Genomic DNA, 16550 nt, shown 5'->3' on the forward strand with positions numbered 1-16550 from the left:
TTAGACAGAAGTGGACTATGCAACGTGCAAAAACATTAAATGTTAACTTTTTTTCCCCTGGTGTCAGCATTTGAAACATTTTTTATAGCAAATAATTAGAAAAAGAAATTGATGTTCCATCTCGTTAAAGCACTGAATCATCATGTAGCTAATGGTTGCAGTTACTCAGCTCTGTTCTCGGCAAACCTCCCCCTCCACCATGAGCATTGAGCCTTTCTCCCGGGAGACTAAAGCAGCAGTTCCAACACCAAAGAGCATCACTGACCAGAAGATAACAAGGTGTGACAAGGACTGACAGCTATTTTTCCACACTCCTCAGAATAGAAAGGGAGTCTGTACCTCCCTATAGGACTTTGTTTCCCCAATGACTGCACTTTGGAAATGTATTTATTGTACATTATTCTTTAGACTTGACTCTATGATACAAGAAAAAAGAAACTGAAAGAGAAGCATAGGGCTCAAATTAGTATTTTGTTTTTCTGTTGATTGAATTGCTACAGCATCAACTTTCTGATTCTCATCTAATATTCCACCTCCTATGTGTATGGTGCTTTGCAGATGAGAGATTTTGCCCTCTGCTATTGCATGTGAATCTTGTAACAATCTTGTAGGGGGCAAGGACAGGTATTATTTGTGTCTTTTTTATATGGAAAACGAGGTTTATGGAGGTTGGGTATTATTATCTGTGTTTTACATGTAAGGAAAATAAGGGTCATAGAGGTTATGCACGTCTTTCAATGTCACAAAGCAGAAAAATGCAACAACTGTCACTAGATCCTAAGTTGTACAAAGCTGACCAAGGCCCATTCTATACTACATGCCTTGAGAGATATAACTCTAACAAAATACAGGAAGACATCCGTGATTTCAATACAAGCTTTAATCAAATATGGCTTTGTGCATAATAATAAATGTAGCACATTTGTTTCTTTATTCCATTTGAATGAGATGCAAAAAAAATAAAATATTAATAAAAACTGCTTTAAAGTATAGTACTTGCATGCCCTGCTTAAGTATTAAAAGCTGCTAATTCATATTCGCTAAGACTCATTTTTTTTTTTTAACACTAAGAGATTTATTGCAGGGAATTGGTTAAACAATTGTGGGGCTGGCTAGTCAAGTCCAAAATCCTCAGGGCAGGCTGTCAGAAAAGGAAGGCTAGCATGGGCTGAAGTTGCTGCCTGTTATTGGAAGTTCTTTTGGGAAGCCTCACCTCTATTCTTAAGGACTTTCACTTTATTGAATTAAGCCCACCTAGATTATCTCAGATAATCTAAGACCACATTTTTGTGCAAAGACTAACTTCACTGTGACTCATAATGATGGTTTACTGGATAGAATGACTCAGAAATGAAAGAAACAAGTGAATTATTCTCCACTGTCATTTGGCTACTAACCACCATGGTAGACTACTGGATTAGACTCAGTAAGCCATTTACCATGCTATGACTGTTGAAAACATGTCCAGTGATTTCTTTGGAGTTAAGGGAAACAAATGAAATTGGGCAGTTATGCAAGCTTTTTTCTTTTGTGGCTCTCCAATTCAGCAGAATAAATTTACTAGGATTAAAAAGTTGAATTTAGAATAAATTAATGAAACTAATGAAATTTTTAAGTAGGTAGTTACACTTATCATATTAAAGGGAAATAGGAAGAGATATAAAGCTTATGGAAATATGATTAATTCAGAAGAAATTAGGAAAGAAAATAGAAATATTTTAAATTTGTTTTTATGCAAGCAATGTGTGGATATCATTTTGCAGTAAAAAATGATTTAGAGCAATGCAGAATATAGGATAAGATAGAAGTGTGCCTTTAATTCCCCCTCCCTTTCCCAGAAACAACTGCTATAAAAATGTTAATGTATATTCTTCTAGGTATGTACTTGTACATATAGACCTTTTTATTTAAATTGGACTTTGCTTTATTCAATCAGTTTATTATTTTCACTAAATGATATATATTAGAAATCTTTCTAAGTCAGTGCATGCATAGTTGTGTTTAAATGTATCATTTTAATCTATAGTATGGATGTTACTTCAATTCATTTAGTCACTACCCAACTAACAGCCATTTAAGTTGTTTCTCAACAATGATGTGGTGTGCATTTTTGTACATGCACTTTGTTCACTTAAAGACAAAATGCCAAACTGTGAGTTTGAAGTATCTGTGCATTTAAAATTCATGGAGACCCTATATATGTATGACACACTTTCTTTATCCATTTATCTGCTGATGGACACTTAAGTTGATTATTACAAAATAGTCAGAATACAGAATTCTGAATGTTCTCACCATAAATAAATGATAAATATTTGGGGTGTTAGATTTGCTAATTACCCTGATTTGATCATTACATAATGTATACGTGTATCAAAATATCACATTGTGCCCCATAAATATATATCAATTAAAAATAAAACTTAAAAAAGCCAAAATTTCCATATATTTTCAGAGTTTTTGCTTTATATATTTATAAAATGTGATTAGGCTCAGAAAGGTTTATGGACACTATATATTATAGACAGATTAAACATTTCTCAATATCAAAAATTGTTCAATGTCCCTCTTTGTCCAATTTAATACTCTTGGATTTGAATTCTCATTTGTATCAACTTTTACAAACCTGCTCTTTTTTTTCTAAGTTCTTGACTGGTATACACATTTTTTCCTTCTTTCTTTCCCATAATTTTTAATCACTCTCTGTTATGTTCGCAAAGATCTGCCTCTTATCAATAGAACATAGTTTGATTTTAAAAATTGACCCTGAAAGCCCCTATTTTGAAATACTGGAATTTAATACACACAGATTTGCTGCTATTACCAATTTGTTTGATCTTATTCCTGCCACCTAATTTTGTGTTGTCAATTTACCATGCCTTTATGTTTGGTTTTCTGCATTCTTAGCCCTTGCCATTTGTTAGATTGATTAAAATTTCTTTGTTCCTTTTTTTCCTACTATTTCTATTTTCTAATAGTTTAAAATTAAAATGCTTGTTTAAACTTCTGTTTGTCTATAAATGTCTAGAAGTAATCAATATTTCTATGCTCCCTCTGAAATAGAAGCAAGTCTATTACTTACTCCCATTACCTTAAGCTCTGTGTAATAACATCTGAAGTTTCTGTTCCAGATTATTACGAAGATTTTACATAACATAAGTATGTTTTTTTTAGAGCTAACCAGAAGTTACACTGGCTTCTTTGCTCCCTACTGATGTATTCTGTATCATCTTCTTTCTTGTTTGTTCTTCTTGTTGTTGTTGTTTTAAGATACATTATCAAATAATTCTTTCAGAGAGAATATGTATATAGCAAACTTTCTGATTCTTTAATTGTCCAATCATGTCTTTAGCTTACCATAATATTTGAATGTTAGCTTTGCTGGATATTGATTTTTAAATTCAAAGTCATTGTCATACAGAATTATTGATATTAAGCCTGTTGCTGGTCTGATTTTTGTTTTCATCCCTTGGAAGCTTTTCATATTTATAGCTCTAAAATGTCACTGGAGGCTGGCTGTTTGGCTCAGTTGGTTAGAGCACAGCCTTGTAACACCGAGGTCAAGGGTTTGGACCCCCATAATGGCCATCCATGAAAAAAAAAAAGAAAAAAGAAAATATCACCAGGATGTGTCCAGAAGTGGGGGAGGATCCTGATTTCATTCACTCTAGTTTCATTCTTCGACATATGGATATCCAGTTTTTCCAGCACCACTTATTGAAGAGGCTGTCCTTTTCCCAAAGTATGTTCTTGGCAACTTTGTCAAAGACCAGTTGACTATAAATACAGGGATTTATTTCTCGGTCCTCTATTCTGTCCCTTTGGTCCATGTGCCTGTTTTTATGCTGGTACCATGCTGTTTTGGTTACTACAGCTTTGTGGTATAACTTAAAGGCAGATAGTGTTATGCCTCCACCTTTATTATTATTATTTTTTTGCTCAGGATTGCTCCAGCTATTTGGGGTCTTTTGTTGTTCTATATGAATGTTAGGATTGTTTTTCTATTTCTGTGAAGAATGTCATAGGTATTTTGAGGGGGATTGCATTGAGTCTGTATATTGCTTTGCACAGTATGGACATTTTAACAATGTTAATTCTCCTAAACCAATAGAATGGAATGTCTTTCCATCTTTTTTTTGTCCTCTTTAATTTCTTTCAGCAGTGTTTTTTAGTTCCCATTGTAGCAATCTTTCACCTCCATGGTTATCTTGATTCCTAGGTATTTTATTTTTCTTGGTGACTATTGTAAATGGATTTGCTTTCTTGATTTCTTTTTCTGCTAGTTCATTACTGGAGTATAAAAACACTATTGAATTTTGAGTGTTGATTTTGTATCCTGTAACTTTACTGAATTCGTTTATGAGCTCTAGAAGTTTTCTGGTAAAGGTTACAGGTTTTTCTATGTATGGGATCATGTCATCTGTGAACACGGGCAGTCTGAGTTCATCTTCTCCAGTGTGCATGACCTTTAGTTCTTTCTCTTGCCTGATTGCTCTGGCTAGGACTTCCAATGCCATGGTAAATAGGAGTGCTGAGAGTGGGCATCTTTGTCTTGTCCTGTTCCTAAAGGAAAATCTTTCAGCTTTTCCCCATTTAGGATGATATTGGTGATTGGTTTGTCATATATGGCTTTTATTGTGTTGAGATACTTTCTTTCTATACCTAATTTGCTGACAGTCTATCATGAAGAGATGTTGAATTTTGTTGAATGCTTCTTGTGCATCTATTGAGATAATCATATGATACTTGTCCTTCATTTTGTTGATCTGGTGAATCACATTTATTGACTTACATACATTGAACCATCCTTGCATACCTGGGATGAATCCCACTTGATTGTGGTGTATAATTTTTTTGATGTGTCCTTTATTCTGATAGCTAATATTTTATGGAAGATTTTTGCATCTGTGTTCATCAAGAATATTGGCCTCTAGTTTTCTTTTTTTGCTGTATCTTTGTCTAATTTTGGTATCAGGGTGATGGTGGACTCATAGAATGAGTTTGGGAGAATGGCTATGGTGGCTGCATTGGGCCACCTGCCTGTAGGGGTTGCTGTGGCAGCATTGGGTCCAGAGTGGCATAGGCAGCTGTTATGGGGAGCTGGATGCAGTGCTCTGTGTGGGAGATGAGTGACCGTTCTGGGACTGGACAGTGATGCAGGCAATAGTGGTGGTAGTGGCAATGGGCTTGTTCTGATCTTCTTCTGTGGGAGGAATGCACCCTGGGCACCTCTAGTCTTCCATCTTTCTTCACAGAAGCCCCCCACTATTTATCTTTCTATGCTTGCCTTAGTTTACTCAACATAATGTCTTCCAGGCTCATCCATGTTGCCACAAATGACAGGACAATCATCCACTATAGATCTGTCCTCTAAACAGCAGCCAGAGTGATCTTTCAAAAACCAAAGCTGGATCCTAACATACCTCTTATTAAAGCCCTTAAATGACTCCCTGAGGTTATAAGGATAGAATAGCATTAGAGGTGATTCCCTTCATGATCTGGTCCTTTCTACCCTCTTTAGCCTCATCTCACATCAATCATGTCCCTCTCACTGAGGGATGTGGCAATGCTGAAATGCTTCTGAAGTAGACAATTGAGCTAATTTGATAAAATGAGGTAGTGTAGAGTACATACCCAGTATGAATACTTTATATACTCTAACTCTATGCTTTCCTACATTGTATGGCTAAGTGCTATTTTGTGCTATGGATCTTAGGTGTAGGTCTCAGAACCCAGTTAGATAAATTCAGTCATTATGATTACTTTCAAATGCTGATTCATCAAAGTTGGCAAATTGGCTGTATTCCAGAAAACGTAAATCTTAATCTCCTAAAATTTTCCTAAGTTACTGACATATTGGAATTCATATGGGAGGCAGGCCAGGCAGGCTCTAAAATATAGAGAAACAACAGAAGGGTCCTGGATGTGTGAGGCAGACCAGCAGTTAAAGGAGGGAAGGTCATCTAAGGCAGGTGGGGCCCAGGCTCAGTGAGTAAGTCAAGAGCCTGAGAGTTATCAGCACAACTCTTTCCAGTGACTCAATCCAAGAGAAAGCCTCTGGGTGTTTATTCTGGTTGGTTCATATCTCACCTTGTCCCCTCTCTAGTTTTATTGTAGCCAGAAAGAACTCAGGGACTTTCAGATGAATTGTGCTCCTCATTCAGCCAATAACAATTAGTCATTTGCTTATTTTTTAGGTGACTACGGTGTGATAGACACTCTGTTAGGTTCTGAGGTATACTGGTTGGAGTGCTAATTTCTGCAGCCCAACATCTCAGTGGTTTAACCCAATAAAGTTTAAGTCTTGCTCTCATCACAGCCCTATGTGGTCAATGGCACACATCACTCCCACTCACATCCCATTAGCTACACTCAATCACGTGGCTGCATATAAATGGAAGGGAACTGGGAGATGCAGTCTTCCTGTGACCCTAGGGAGAAGAGAACACACATATTGGTGAGTACTAGCAATGTCTGTCTATGAGACTTATATAAATATAGCATTACAGTAACATCCAAAGACACTGAGATCTTAAAATATGCTTCCAAGGGAGTGCAAAGGAAAAGCACAGGGTGAGTACATGGGAAGTACAGTTAAAGAACTACTGAAAACACCATTTTTATTTCTCTGAGAGAGAAAAGTAGGGTCAAATTTATGTCATTACAGTCGTTGGATCTTTAAATAGCTAGACAAGAAAGTCTGTCATCCATACTTTTCAAATGCCACTTAACTGGCCTAAGAGTAAGAAACCTAATAAAACAAGTCGCTTTACAAGTTAGTTCCCTGTTGACTGAGCCCTGCTCTTTGCCAGGTCCTGAACTATGTAGACACCAAGAATATAAGCGAGAATGAAACCATTCCCATCCTCAAGTAGTTCTCAGTACAGTGCGGAGACAGCTAGCTGTGGATCACTCAGAGCATGATCTGTACTTCTGATCCAGGGACATGCTGCCTTGTGGGAGGGCAAGTGAGGAAGCCCTCCTTCCCAGCTTGGGGGACCAGGGATAGTAGAGAGCATGTCACTAGGGGCTTTGGGCCCATGTGCGAATATGATAGGAAAGGGAAGATTCGAGGACGATAGAAGCACAGAGAAAAGGATGAGCAAAGATATAGGAAAATGAGAGTATGTGGCATGCATAGGGCATTTCTTGGGAGCTGGTGGCTTATTTCAAAATACGTTGGTGATCCTGAGAAAGACCTTAAAAACAACCGTTTGTTTAGTAGCACACGATTTAAAATAGCGACATTTATATTGATTATTACAGAGAAAGACTATTACATATGAGATTGTGATGGTCATTTTAGATTTAGTTAGTTTTCCTATTGGGTAAGTATTATTTTATCATGTAAATATTTGAACAGCTGAAATATTTGCAACTATATTTATACTATTTTATATATACATAAATGTTCATTTTTATTTAACCTTTGTGAAATTTAATTTTGTTGAGTACTGTTCTAGGCACTTTACACATACTCATTTAATTCTCATGACAACCCTATGGGGTAAGTAATATTATCTTCTTTTATGTATAAGGAAACTAAGGCACAGAAATGTGAAATAAGCTGCTGAAGATTATGCAGCCATTAAGTGGCATTAGGTTTTAAACACAAGCAGTTTGGTTCCAGAGTCTAGGCTCTTAATGGAGGGGCAATTTTCAATAATTTCCTCATATTCAACAACACGTAATTAGCTTTATTTTGTAATTACCAGCCACCTTGCAGTTCACAGAAAGATACACTTCAAAAACTGAGAAGAGCGAGGTGGTCAAAATGTCAGATACAGAAAACGTGACTTTGGCAGGGTCCCTCAAGATTAGCTTTGTAGAATGGGATGGGACCAGAAAGAGCTGTGGGGCAAATGTGGTAGTAGCCTGCTGAGCTGCCGGGGAACGGCTGTGACAGGGAGAGAAGGGCAGAGCTACCAACCAGACTGTGCAGAGGAAAAGCAGCAGGCTCTGGCAGCAGGTGGGAAGGTGGAGAGAAAAAGAGGCACGACTTTCCGGCAGCGTCCATCTGTTGTCTTGTCACTTGTCTGCCAGTCGAATTTAGCCAGTGACTTCTGAAAGCCAACTGTCCTTCACCTTAAAGCATACTGTTGACAAACAATAATGGCACTTATTATTATTACTATTTTTGGCAGCTGGCCTGTACAGGGATACAAACCCTGGACCTCAGTGTTATTAGCACCATGCTCTAACCAACTGAGTTAACTGGCCAGCCCTATAATAGCACTTATAAGAGAAGAAATGAAGAGCTGGCTTGATCGATTCATGGTTTCTGATGGAAATGGCACAGAGAATTTCCCATTCTGGAATTCTAGAAACACAGACTAGCCATCATCATTGAGTTCCTTTGGGCTCAAGGAACCCACTGAGTCCAAAGCCTCTTGTGCTGATGATAAACCCCACCCTTCTTTGGCTTCTCAATTCAAAGATGATCAGACAGACAGGGAAGGAGAGAACCATCACCTGGCAAGCCCCCACTTAGAACGATTCCAGTGCTCCCCAGGTTTGCACGTGGGTGCATCTATATCCCTACAAATGAGTTTGGGTGCTGAAACGAACTGTAACTTTTAAAATCAAGAAGTTGCTTGTATCCACTCAACCCATTGATCTATCTTTTCAACAGCAGTACTTTTTATTTATTCATTTGTTTTTAATTCTTTCATTAGGTCTTCCTTTGACCAGAGTGACTCGTCTGGTGTTCCAAGAGAAGCACACTTTGTTGAAGTAGTCTTGGCCTGGTGGTTAGGACAAAGAGGTTGATTTCCTCCCTCCCTGGCACTTTCAGAGCCAGGCTGACTAGCCCTGGGCAGGTCGTTAAACTTTCTGGGTCTCTCTCTGTCCTGTCTGCTTCTCTAAAGCATGCTGAGTTTCTTCGGTGAAAGATCCACTCAAGTACAAAGAGTCAAGATGTGAAATCCTCCAAGCCTGCTGTGCCTGTTGCTTTCTGCACACCCTCAACTCTGCCCTTAAGTTATTAGTTCAGCATGGTGTGCATACTTACAGACAGGCTGCTCTTTTAGCCTTCAGGTGAGTGACAAGTCATTCCACCCCAAATCTGTTGGCAGTGCTTGACAGGAAGATGGGAAACTTGCTAGAGCTGCGTATCTCTGGGAACATTTGCCTTTACTTTGTTTCACACCCAGGACTCAAGTTGTCAAGTTCCTGATCTGATCTCTCCCAGTGGCTTCTTATTTTATTTTAATTTTAATATTTTTCTCAAAGACTATAACCTGCTTGACAGGAACTTCATTTGCCATTTAGGTGGGAAACTGCTTTCTCAGCTCAGTTATTTCACCCCATCTTAAACCAACAAAGAACTTGTTTTCAGGTAGGAACTCATAAGAGTGCTAAAGGTGGCTACAGCATAAGCACAAATCATGAAAAGTTGACAGGTACACGGGTTAATTGATTTCAGTCAAATTTAAAGGTCAGTGTACCTTTCTACCTGCTTCCAGTGCCCAGGTTGAAGCTCCTGTAAACTAATGGGCCATTTTAGTTTTACCAAGTTTCCTAAATCTCCAGGCCAGATGTGTGAAATCTCCCCCAGGTTTCTCTTAACAAAGTGACAGCAGGTTTTAATCTTCCTGTGCCCACTACAGCAGCTGTGCAAACATTTCATTAACAAAAAAAAGTGGGAAGCATTAAACCTGTGGGTAACTTGTGCATAGCATTTGATATCAGCAAACTTTAAGATGCCCCAAAATAAGGATAAATCTGTACACCTTAAATTCTACTTTATTTCAAAAAGGTTGAGTAGTCATAGCAAAGAAATTAAATCTCATCTAGGGAATTAAAAAATGTAAGAAGAATCTCTGAATTAATATTCAGCTATACAATTCTCTAAAAGCATATGTGGCAGAAATAATAAAACAAAGCAACTTCCAGGCAGAAACTCACATTCTGAATGGGGAAGATATAAAACATACGGCAGGCATGTCTTTTAAATGAAAAACAGTTTAATATAATATTACATGCTGTCCATCATAAGTTTTGGGGATTATGCTGACATTTGTTCTCAAGATATAAAATTGTTCAAAAATAGCTGGAAAGCCAACATTGGGACTTTGATTTGTCTTGGTTTTATTACCATTAAAGTGATTTATTATATTTATTTCATAGCTCTCCTTGCTGAGAATTTTTAATACATCGCTGACATTTTGTTAGTTGGAGAATTTTTTTCTATCAAAGAATCTGCCTATGGATTCTGTACTTACTGGTGTAAAAAGTAAGGACAAATCTTTACTGCCTTCCTAGCTCATTTTTATTTAGATATAGTTCAGATTATGCACCAACAGAAATATTTATCGCCTACTCTCTGTCTTAAAGATACAGGCTACTATACTTTTAGGTATATGCCTCTTCCTCCGTGCGGTCCTCCCTAACCAAGAATAGAAAATCACAACTTTCCTCAATTCTCCCATTGAGCTTTTTAATACCTTCTTCATGGTATTCACAACACTTCACTGTTTTATAGTTCATTGCCTAGGTGTTACTCTTCTACTCCCTAGTGAGCTCCTTGAGGGCAGGTAGTAGGGCTGATCCAAAGTTGTATCCTACCCACAAATAACACCTAGCTACCACTGTCCACTGAATGAAGCCTCTGCATGTAACATAATGCTTGTGGTGGTAATCCTCCTTTCTTCCTGTTCAGTTTTTTGTTTCATTCAGTAGAGACTTTCTTTCCCAGTTGTGAGCTTGGTCTGGATAAGGGTGTGGGGCTTGGCGAAAGAGAGGTAAAAGACACAGTCCCTACCTCTAAAGAGCCCACATTTTAGGAAGGAAATCTGCAAATATCAACAACAAATATTTGGCAGGTTTAATTTTTTAAAATCTTGTAGTTATTTTGGATTAAATTAATTTGTATTAAATTTTTGAAGATCTAAAGAAAACGCCTTTAAATTTAAACAAAAAGGCTCAATCTGTGCAATTCTCCTTTCTCTTTCCTGTAGGTGGTATGGATTTTTATTTAATAGAAGTGGTTGAATTCCACCTAGGCACCAAACCTGTACCTGGGGGACCTGTCACCAGGCAAACTGTGTAGGCCTAATGTTTACAGAGGTTCTCAAACTTTAGCGTTCTTAGGAATGATTTGGGGTGCTTGCATGTTCCAGGGACTTAGGATCAGAGAATCTGTTTCTGTAGGTCTGGAGTGGGGCCCAGGAAAGTACATTTTAACAAGTCCCTTAACCATCCCCGCAATTACACATATACTTAGCACCATCAACACCAAGTACTTCTGATGTAGGCGATCCACAAACTACAGTAAGAAATCCTTGTCTTTGGCCTTCCTAGCACGTTGCACACCTACTGGTCATTTTCAATGTAAATGTAAGTACTTAGTCCTGAAAATTAACAGCCACTTCTTGGGAGTGAGGTGGAGAGAGGGCATCTCAAAGGAAGTGACGTTTGAGCTAGAACCTGAAGGATGAGAAGAGAAGATTCAGGAAAGCTTTCCAAACAGATGGAATAGAGAACAAAAAGGTTTTGGGATAAGAAGGAGCAGGTGCAGCAAGGGAACAGCAAGCAGGCTGTGGTGGTCCGGGTCAAAGATCTAGGAAGAGGGAAAGAACCCCAGCTCTACTGCTTGCTAGCTGAATGACCTTGGAAAGGTGCATAGCCTCTTTGAAACTCAATTCTCTCACTTGCAAGATGGTGATAGTAATACCTACAAAGCTGTAAGAATTAAGCAAGGTATATGTGAAGCACATAGCCTAATGCTTGGCACAGGCTCTTTAGGAAACTATAGTTGTTATTATTAATACGCTCCATGTGGTTGAAATTTTACATCAGTTAAATGAGTACGAGAACATAAGGGAAAAAAAATAGGACTATGAAATTAAAAAAAAACACACCTATTTATTCATGAATTATCAAGGCAATTGAAGCACAATTGTAGCTGGGCTTTAATCTGTCTTCACTGAACTGCATCTGTAGACAACTTAAAACATGTCCAACACTGGACAATTCTCTCTTTTCTCTTTTTCCTTTTCAGTGTGTAGACACAGCTAGGAAGCAACTTTGTTCTATTTTATCAAAGAATAAAACATTTTAATCCTGAAATCCCGGCCAAGTCATAACCCATATACCCACAGCATACACAGGATGCAGTAATGCCAACTCCCCATTAGCTGGGGGATAAAGTCTGAGTTCTTTAGTTTCCACTAAGGAAACTAAGACCTGCACAATTTCTACTGTCTGGCTGCTGCCTTCTCTCTCACCACTAACTTGAAGAAACATCTGACAATTTAGGAAAATGCAGTTCACTAGTACATAGCTGTAGCTCAAAGAGACTCTTTACCCCCTAAGCATAAAACTGTTAACTAAAGCCCAAATCTTAAGTAGTCAATGTTTGTTCTATCAAATGAGTTAGTTTTTGTAAGCACTTTGAACAGTGCCTGGCTCTTGGGAAATGCTATGTATGTGCTAAATAAAATAGAATATTTTCAACTTTATAAGGAATGGGGCCACATTAAATGCTCACTTTCTTCCCCTTTTCTTAAAACTGCTCCCAAAATGCAACCTAGTTTGTGCGAGTTCCTTTTTCTGGATTGATTATTACAAATTATATCTCTTAGGGAAGTCTTTCCCAGCCCACTGATGGGAGTGTTGTGCTCTTGGGTGAATTATTGGAGCTGACAAAGGACGAAAGAAATGAACAAGCAGATATTCAAGAATAAACATTTGATTGATTGTTTTCAGACAAGTGGTTGAGAATCACAGTTCTAGGCTTCTTAGAAATCTGCTTTAAATGGAGGCTTCATGATATAAATCTAAGTTCATTACCTTCCCTACCTATTATCAAAATCTGTGAAGGGGTGAAATTACACTCTTATTCTGTACAGTATTCTCTGTCCCTACTTTGACTATTATAAAGTATCTCAGATACATATCTGAGCATCACAGCAATGCCCTCTACACTAGTAAAGTCCAACTTACTGGCAGTGCACACATCTTCACTGAAGCTGGAAAGGGTGTGAAACTTTATTTGTAGTCAGCCATAAGCAAGAGAGCTGTGATGTGCTAATACATGGCAGGAACTTTTACCTCCATGCTTTTGCATTAAATATAAGTCTGTAGTCTCAGTAAACTTAAGAGCCCCTTTGAGGCTGTCCTAATTTCTCTTCTTCCTGTACAAGATGCATGGGACTTTCCCTTTGGAAAAACTTTTCACTCTCCTTTTCAGAAAATTCTACAAGAAGTTTCTATTCCACTTACTTTTGTGACTCCATAATTTTGTGTTTTTAATTATTCCTGTGAGTGTTTTAATTCATACTTGTCTCATTATCAGGGCTTGTTGAGTAGGAAGAACTCAGCATGCATAAAATCCCTGATCCTCTGCACTTTTGACATACTGAAAGCCTAGTGGAAGAGACAAGGCATTGAAGAGTAACTATCCATTTCAAATACAGTACTCACTGCATACTAATTTTGTAATAGGCACTGTACTGAGTACTCTTCATGCAGTGATCCCCACAATGCCCCTGTGAGGCAGAGACTAGAGTTATCCTAATTTTATAGATGACAAAATTGAGAAATGGGAGGAAATTGTGAACACATCAGAATGCAGCTTAATAATTGGTCCATTTAATTCACCCAGGTTTTGCCTCAATTGGGGATACCAAGAGGTGGAAATACCCTTGATATCAAGACAACTCCCTGTGAATGAAACAGATTTGGTCATGAGGATGTTGCTAAGACTTCTTTCCAGTGACCGGATAAGAATAGATTCTTCTAGGGCCTGGAAGTACCCCCCACCCCACCAGAGTCGGAGAGACGATGCCCTCAGGCTAGGAGGCTTGGTTTGCCCCCATGGAAGGCTTGGGGATAGTTATTTTTTTCTTGCTTTATACTCACGGTTCTGGGGCGTCATGGATTTTTCTAATTCATATAGCATAGTGGTGAACTTCACAGACTCTGGAGGCAGAGTGCCTCAGTTCATATCCCAGCTCTTCCTTTTTCTTGACGTATGTCTTCAAGAAAGTTGCCTACCTTCTCTGTTCCTCAGCATCTTCATTTGTAAATAGGATTTATAGTGGTACCTATCATGTATGTTTGTAGGAGAAGTTAGAACATGCTTGGCTAGGAGGAGGGGACTCATTAAATGTCAACTGTTATTATACATATGTAACTAAGGAATTGTTTTCACTTTTCTCTGAATTTCTTTTAATCTTCAGCCCCTACCATTTTGCAGTGGTAAGCTGCACATGTAACCCTAACCTATGCCTTCCCTGTATGCCACTGAAGCATCCATGCCTCATTGATGCAGTTTGCCAACTTCCTGTACATTCTGCCACCCTCCTATTTGATTTGAATTCACTTGCATTTCTGTCACTGAATAGTCTATTTGCTTGGTGCATATAAGTAGACACTCCATTGGAATGAACACTGAGCTCATTTAGAGAGAACACCTTTTCAATCCTATACTGCAGTGTTGTTCCCTAATTTAGAATCATTGAAGACTCTTCCATAGAAAATTTTGCAGAATATATGAGGAGAAAGTGTCCATTAATGAGTTGTAAGAGTCATGTAGAGAATCTGACATTCTCGTGGGCCTATTGTGTGCCAGACTCTCTGGTAGGCACTGGGGATATCATAAAAAACAAAAACAAAAACAAAAACAAAAACAAAAGAACTTGCCATTTAGAAGTTTAGACTTTCACTAGACTATAATGGAAAAAGCACGAGTAAGCAGAAGATTAGAATAGAGTGTGGTAAATCCTATAATCGAGATAAGCAGAAGGCACTGTGGGGAGTCTAGAGGAGGACCCAGCCCAGCCTCTTGTTAAAAGAAGAATGAGAAAAGCCCCTGCAGACCCCTTCTACAGGCCCACTTCACCTCACCCTTGAAATATTGTAGCGGCCTTCCAACTATTCTTCATGGCTCCACCAGTGCCAATCCATTTTTGGCAGAACTGCAGTTAAATTTGTTAAAAAAAAAATGGCAAAGTAAAATTGATCAAAATTGAACATGACAAAACAGCATATGTGTCAAAACTAAATATGTCCTATAACTGTACAACTGTACACACACACACACACACACACATCCACCCCATTAAATTTTGTGTACGTGCAGACAATTTTTCAGTGTTTTTATGAATTTCTGGTCTTTTATTATTCCTATATTTTTGGTAATTTCTGTAAACGATGGGAAGATTCTGCAGTTTTTAAGTGAGTTTTTTGTTAGTATTTTTAATTCATTTTTTTGAATTAAAAAAGCGTAATTCATTTTAAACCAATTATATCAGCTCTGCATGTTTTTCGATGTTGCTTGAATTTTAAAATTTTGCCTCGGGCTCTAAATGAATTGTCAGGAAGTAAGATGGTCAAAAGCAGTGTTACCAGCCTCTAGTTTACTTATTAATGACTGTGGTTTGCCTCAAGGTGATTTATCAAGCATGTTTGATATTCCCAAAAGGTTTTTTCTACTTTCTAGATAATTTTGCTCTTTTATTTTTAATTCGTTTTATAGCCACTAAGGCTTATATTACTTATTTAGTATTTTTAAACCATTGTAAATTGATTTTTATGTTGTATTTATTTTCCTTCTTCATAGTAAAGAAAAACAAAAAGAAATCTTCTAGTAGGAATGTCGGATGATGGGTTTTGGGGTTTGGATAGTTTTATAACAGGCCTTGCAATTCTACATGTTGATTTAAGCATTCACGTCGAAATGTGAAATAAAGAGATGAGAAATTGTTTCTATAAATCATTTCTCATTGTTAATCCTTATAATATGAGTAGGTACTTTGTGTCTTTCACCATACTTAATTAGATATTCCACTCACTTAGATTGGCCAATTATAGTGAATAAGATAATATAGACAAGACCTGCTAAATACTAACCCAACTACTACTTGGAAACATTAATTTTCTGGAAAGTCGCTGTATTAGCTTATCTGCCACTTTAATCAATTGCTTTAAAACAAAATCTTCTATTTCCGTTTTACACTACCCCCAGACTTCAGCACTTCAAACCTACCCATCACCATGGCTATTCTTTGCTCAAAAATGTCTTCGACCTTACTAGCAGGATAAATTCCAAAGTTCTTAGATTAGCATTCGGTATTAAGTGCATAAGAGATTCTCAATTACTCCATTTGTTAGTCATAAGAATCATAGTACTTGTAGTGTGCTTAATATGTGCTAGATACTGTACTAAGTGATTTCCACAGATTATGTTATATAGTCCCTCAGGACAACTCTATGTGGCAGGTGCTATTTTTTAAAAAAAATTTTTACTTCTCAATATACATTGTAGTTGATTTTCATGACCCTTTACCGGTTCCTCTTTCCGCCCTCCCTTTCTCCCCTCCCATTCCTACATCATATCTGTTCACTTGTCTTAACAAGTTCAAGGAATTGTTGTGATTGTTGTGTCTTCTTCCCCCCAACCCTTTACTTGTTTTTGTGTTTATTTATTTATTTATTTTTAGCTACCACAAATAAGTAAGAACGTGTGTGCGCCTGACTTGTTTCACTTAATATAATTTTCTCTAAGTCCATCCCTGTTTTTGGGAATGGTAGTATTTCATTCTTTT

Source organism: Cynocephalus volans, chromosome X (assembly GCF_027409185.1).
Source record: "Cynocephalus volans isolate mCynVol1 chromosome X, mCynVol1.pri, whole genome shotgun sequence".
NCBI lineage: Eukaryota > Metazoa > Chordata > Mammalia > Dermoptera > Cynocephalidae > Cynocephalus > Cynocephalus volans.